The sequence below is a fragment of the Loxodonta africana genome, chromosome 14, assembly GCF_030014295.1.
Source record: "Loxodonta africana isolate mLoxAfr1 chromosome 14, mLoxAfr1.hap2, whole genome shotgun sequence".
In the NCBI taxonomy this organism is placed as follows: Eukaryota; Metazoa; Chordata; class Mammalia; order Proboscidea; family Elephantidae; genus Loxodonta; species Loxodonta africana.
Window position 1 is genome coordinate 25,375,547 of NC_087355.1, and position 6,688 is coordinate 25,382,234.

Genomic DNA, 6,688 nt, shown 5'->3' on the forward strand with positions numbered 1-6,688 from the left:
GTCATCCTTCATATCTTGGATGAAAACGGTTTTGTTTCCTTTCTGGTTAATAGACTTGGAAATCATTTTTCCCCCCTTCTGCTGAAAGTGAGTTGGTAATAAATTTGTTTTGCTCATTTTTTTTTCCCTCTATCATACTTTCAATTCTATATAATCTAAGACCACTGGAGCTGTAGAAAACTGATAGTTTTTAATGATATATATAATATTATTTAAAAAGTTCTCTTCTCTATTAGAATATTTATTTCTCTTTTAAAGATGGAATTCCACTAGATTGCAATGTGAATGAATGTGTTTGGCAGATAGTGGTTGGAAGTCTAAACAGAATTCTTCTGTGAGTAAATGTAGCTATCATCGCTCAGTACAGATATATGATTTTGAAGCGATTAGTTTTTGTTTGGTTTGTCATGAAACAGCATAACATTTAAGAAATCTATTTGCTGGCTTCTTGTAATTATGGCATCATAAAAATATATATAAGATATTATTTATGCTAGTTGTATAAGGAGGCTATAATTTAGTGGTGGAAATGGCCAAAGGAGCAGGGTGGGGGCGGGGAACCTAACAATTCAAGGTAGTATATAGAGTCTGGGGGAATCATTTGTCCCCACTCCTGATTTTTAATGCCATGTGAAGTGAGCTTAATATTCCTGTGTGCAGGCCCTACCTGTCTCTCCTCAAGGAGGCAGAGTGAGGCATTTTGAAGGTGGGCATTCATCATTGGCCCATATTTCTTAATCAACCAGTAACCAGTTGCTTTCGAATTGATTCTGACTCATGGCAATCCCGTGTGTGTTAGACTAGAACTATGCTCCGTAGGGTTTTCAGTGACTGATTTTTTCAGAAGTAGATCTCCTGTTCTTTTTTCTGAGGAGACTTTGGATGGACTCCAGCCTCCAACCTTTCAGTTAGCATCTAAGCGTGTTAACAGTTTGAACCATCCAGGGATTCTATTTCTTAATTAGATGAAGTGAATCTATCATAGGACCTGTGCATGGAAGATATAGCTGATCTGCTCTTTTTGGACCAGTGGGAAGAAGGGTCTTGGGTAAGCAGAATCAAAATTTCCCTTGGGTGGGCTGTGCCACAGTTTGATTAGAGGGTAGGAAGGTAGCAAGACTCTCTTGGCTTTTATTCTAAGCTCTGCTCTCTATCTAGCCTTCATTAATAATGAGGGTGATGTGTTTTCAATTGCTGATTTTTCCCTTATTTCTCAGTAGATTCAGAACCCATGTGGGGAACAAGGTGCCATTTATTGTCTCATTATTTGATGTTCAGGATTTATCACTTTACCAAGTAGTTTAATACCTTAAACTGAATGTACATGTGTATTCTTTGAGGGTTTGCTAGTTTTTATGAAATGCACAAAGTTTTTTAAGTTTTGTGTTTTCATTTTCATAATAATCTTATTCCCAGCCATGTGAGTGCAGAGGAGGTGTTTATAAGTTCTAAATTTGTTGCAATAGAGAAAATTGGTATTATAATTAAGTCTCATATAGCACATGGTAGTACGGGCAGATCGAGCTCAAAGTAACTGTACTCAAACAAACCGTCCTATGCTCACACAGAGAGCAAAGGCATTGTACGAGATATACATGAAAGTCTTTCTCAGTGTGAATCAAATTACAATATCTCATCAGAAGTAAGTACGATGATAAGTATGCAGCGAAATATGTTTTTATTCTCCATTCCAGCAGTAATTACAGGCATACCTCGGAGATATTGAAGTTTGGTTCCAGACCACCACAATAAAGTGAATATAGCAATAAAGCAAGTCACACGAATTTTGTGGTTTCCCAGTACATGTAAAAGTTATGTTTATACTACGCTGTAGTCTATCAAGTGTACAATAGCACTATGTCTATAAAAGCAATGTACATAATGAAAAAAATACTTTATTGCTAAAAAATGCTGTCATCTGCCATCGGCAAGTCATAATCTTTTTGCTGGTGGAGGGTCTTACCTCCATGTTGATGGCTGCTGATTTATCAGGGTGGTGGTTTCTGAAGGTTGGGGTGGCTGTGGCAATTTCTTAAAATAATACGAGGAAGTTTGCCACATTGATTGACTCTTCCTTTTGTGAAAGATTTCTTTGTATCATTTGATGCTGTTTGATAGTGTTTTACCCACAGTAGAGCATCTTTCAAAATTGGAGTCAATCCTCTCAAATCCTGCTGCTACTTTATCAACTAAGTTTATTTAATATTCTAAATCTCTTGTTGTCATTTTAACAACGTTCACAGCATCTTCACCAGGAGTAGTTTCCATCTCAAGAAACGACTTTCTTTGTTCATCCATTAGAAGCAACTCATCACCCATTACTATTTTATCCTGAGATTGTAGCAATTCAGTTACATCTTCAGGCTCCATTTCTAATTCTAGTTCTCTTGCTATTTCCACCACGTCTTCAGTTAATTCCTCCACTGAAGTCTTGAACTGGTAAAAGTCATCCATGAGGGTTGGCGTCAACTTTTTCCAAGCTCCTTTTAATGTTGATATTTTGACCTCCTCCCATGAATCATGAATGTTCGTAATGGCATCTAGAATGGTGAATCCTTTCCAGAGGTTTTCAATTTACTTTGCCCAGACCCATCAGAGGAATCACTATCTATGGCAGCTATAGCCTTACAAAATGTATTTCTTAAATAACAAGAGTTGAAAGTCAAAATTACTCCTTGATCCATGGGCTGCAGAATAGATGTTGTGTTAGCAGGCATGAAAACAACATTAATCTCCTTGTACATCTTCATCAAAGCTCTTGAGTGACCAGGTGCATTGTCAGTGAGCCATAATATTTTAAAAGGAAACTTTTTTTTTCTGAGCAGTAGGCCTCAACAGTGGGCTTAATGTATTCAGTAAACCATGTTGTAAACAGATGTGCTGTCATCCAGCCTTTGTTGTTCCATTTATAGAGCACGGGCAGAGTAGGTTTAGCATAATCCTTAAGGGACTTAGGACTTGCTGAATGGTGAATGAGCATTGGCTTCCACTTGAAGTCACCAGCTTCATTAGCCCCTAACAAGAGAGTCAGCCTGTCCTTTGAACCTTTGAAACCAAGCATTGACTCCTCCTCTCTAGCTATGAAAGTCCTGGATGGTATCTTCTTCCAACACAAGGCTGTTTTGTCTGTACTGAGCATCTGTTGTTTAGTGTAGCCACTTTCATCGATTTTCTTAGCTAGATCTTCTGGATAACTTGCTGCAGCTTCTACGTGAACCCTTTCTGCTTTACCTTTCACTTTTATGTTATGGAGATGGTTCCTTTCTTTAAAACTCATGTGCCAGCCCCTGCTAGCATCAAACTTTTCTTCTGCATCTTCCTCACCTCTCTCAGCCTTCACAGAATTGAAGAGAGTTAGAGCCTTGCAGTGGATTAGGCTTTGGCTTAAGGGGATGTTGTGGATTGTTTGATTTTCTGTCCAGACCACTAAAACTTGTTCCATATCAGCAATAAGGCTGTTTCACTTTTTTATTATTCATGTGCTCACATGAGTAGCATTTTTAATTTCCTTTAAGATCTTTTCCTTGCATTCACACCTTGGGTGACTGTTTTGTGCAAGAGGCCTAGCTTTCAGCCTGTCTCAGCTTTCAACTTCCTTTGCTTACTAAGCTTAATCATTTCTAGCTTTTTATTTAAAGTGAGAGACATTCAACTGTTACTTTCACTTGAACACTTAAAAGCCGTTGTAGGGTTATTAATAAACCTAATTTTAATATCGTCTTGTCTCAAGGGATAGGGAGGCCTGGGGAGAAGGAGAGAGACAGGGAATGGCCTGTCGGTGGGGCAGTCAGAACACATACAACATTTATCCATTAAGTTCGCCATCTTGTATAGGCACAGCTTGTGGTGTCCCCAAAACAATTGCAATAGCAACATCAAAGATCACGGATCACAGATCACCATAACAGATATAATAATAATGAAAGTTTGAAATATTGTGAGAAGTACCCAAATGTAACACAGAGACATGAAGTGAGAGCATTCTGTTGGAAAAATGGCACCGATAGACTTGCTCGATGCAGGATTGCCAAAAACCTTCAATTTGTAAAAAAACAGTATTTGTGAAATGCAATGAAGGGAAACACAACAAAACAAGTTATGCCTATAAATAAAGGGTACCCACTGAATACACACTTCAAGAATGCTACAATAGAAACTTTCATTTCAAATGAACAAGACCAGCATAGAATTATCAGGAAACACTCCATTAAAATTGCTTTTAGAGGTTGATTTTCTTGACAGATTAGGAGTTATATTGGAGTTCTGATTATTCCAAACTACAAAGCAAAACCCTAAATGTAATAATATGCAGTCTTACACATGAAAAGAGCTTTTATTGAAATTAAAAATACTGCAGAAATAGGTGAAATATAGCATTAGACTTGAGACCTCAGTTTTTACTCTTAAATCTAGGATCAGTGATTTGGTATCAACAAAAGAATATTTTCTGCTGCAATAAATTATTGATTTATTTGAATTTTATTGGTTTTATAATTTCATTAATATTGGATTTGTAGGTTGCTTTTTTTTTTTGTTTAGGGGGCATCAGAGAATTAGAAGCTTAAGAAGCTATACTTTTGAAACAAGATAATTAAATTGCTCTCTTATATCTCGGTTTGGGCAGAGGCTCCAAGAAAATTGTGCCAACTACTCCCACTTTTTAAAAGAAGGTGAAAAATCAACAAAAGAGGCTTCCAGAGGTGGTATAGGAGAGAACCAGTTTTGTAAACCCTACGTTATCCCCACCTCCACCAGGAGAGGCTTGGGATGGAGAGAGCATTTCTATGGGGAGAACTATTGTTGGGCTCTACGGGGGAGCTTGGGAGAGATGCTTTTTCCTCATCTTAAGTTAAATGAGAGGGATTTAAATGAGAAAGTTCAGAGAACTTGCTGTGTGCTTCTCAGTTTGGAGGTCTCAGTGGGCTGGCGTCTGATTTCCTTCTCATGAGGGATCTACAGTAGGGGAGACTACGGCTGTCTGTGTAGATTATGGAGGAGAGAGGGTATGCTGCATTGATTACTCTTAGACAAAGGATACTTGGCTGTTTCTGTCGATCAGATGAAGGCCATGTGATAAAGAGAGTCAGACTGAGACACCGTCTTTGGTTGCGCTCAAGAGGATATCCAGGAGAGGTAAGGCAATCTCACCAGGGAGGATTGCTTCCTTCCGGGCTGAGGAAGAACATATAAGCAAAAACTGGAGAGATACATTCACTCAAGTCAAGAAAACTGTATTTGAGAGACCTGTAGTGCCCAGAGAAGGGATCTTTGAAGGGTACCCAAGAAAAGGAGTCAGCTTAATCCATCAAGTCAAGAGAGAATCAGCTTTAAACATCTTCCAATCCTAGAGAACACCAGTGCCAGCTGAAGACAGTACCAGTAAATCAAAACATTTCCTTCTTCTTTACCTAGATGTATTGAATAGAATAAGTAAGGGAAGGAGTATATGTGCCTAGGTGCTCATGTATGGGGCACTGCAAAGATGTGAGTCTTTGCAGACTGTGGTCCCGCTACTACAGCGTGTAGGGAGAGTGCTGTTTACCCAGGTGTCATTTACCCTTTTATGCTGCTGCTTTTACCTAATTTTCCTTATCCCTCACCACAGTTAGGGAGTAGTGGGCAGGGAGGAGCTATCGGAGGAAAGACAAGAGAAGCCAACCACAGCCTCTTGTCCAGTTGTAAGCTTCCTGCTGCAGCATCCCCAAGATGGTGAGTGAGAAAGTTATCTATAAATGAAATTTAGAGTTTTATTTATTACACCAGATTGCAACACTCTTCTACTGATAATTCTTCAGTGGCTGTTTGTTCTTCTAACAGTAAAAGTCAACATCCTTTTAATGGCCTACAGCTCTGCTACTCAAAGAATTGTCTGCGGACTGGTAGCATCAGGATTTTCTAGAAGTTTGTTAGAGCTGCAGAATCTCAGATACTTCTCAGGCCCACTGAAACAGAACCTATATCTTGACAAGATCTCCAGGCAGTTCATGTGCACATTAGAGTTTGAGATGCACTGGTCTATAGAACCCCACCCCGGTTATGTCTTTAGCTCACCAGCTAATACTCTCAATTTTCCACTCCAGCCACAGTGGTTCTTGATCACGCTAGGCCCATTCTTGCTCCAGAGTCTTAGCACTGGCTGCTCCTTCTTCCTGGAGTGCCCTTCTCCGAATATTTATATGGCTCACTTTTTTTTCCATCTTTATCCCTTTTAATGAGACCAACTCATAATGAGTCTTGCATTTAAAATTGTATCTCTCTATGCCAGCACAATTTCCCTTATTCTGCTGTTTTCCCACTAATAGTTAGCACTTTCTAACACATTGTAGGAGTCCCTGAGTTAACACTCTCAGCTGTTAACCAGAAAGTTGGTGGTTTGAGTCCACCCAGAGGCCCCTGGAAGAAAGGTCTGGAGATCTATTTCCGGAAAATCATTCATTGAAAACCCTATGGAGCACAGTTTTACTGACATACATGGGGTCTTCATGAGCCAGAAATGACCCCAAAGAAACAAGTTTAACATACTGTAGAATCTTCTTTTTTATTATGGTTAATGTCTCTCTTCCCAGAATGTAAGCTTTATGAGGGCAAGGATTTTTTTTTTTCTGTTTTGCATACTGATGTCTCCTAAGTTTATAGAATAGTGCATGGCAAATAGCTAAAGACATACTGAGTGAATTATTGAAAAAAA

At 38.9% G+C, this 6,688-nt stretch overlaps 1 pseudogene; it reads right to left on the reverse strand.

The window, feature by feature from the left end:
• Positions 1–1,914: 1,914 nt before the first annotated feature.
• On the reverse strand, positions 1,915–3,944 carry LOC135227682 (tigger transposable element-derived protein 1-like; annotated as a pseudogene).
• Positions 3,945–6,688: the final 2,744 nt, after the last annotated feature.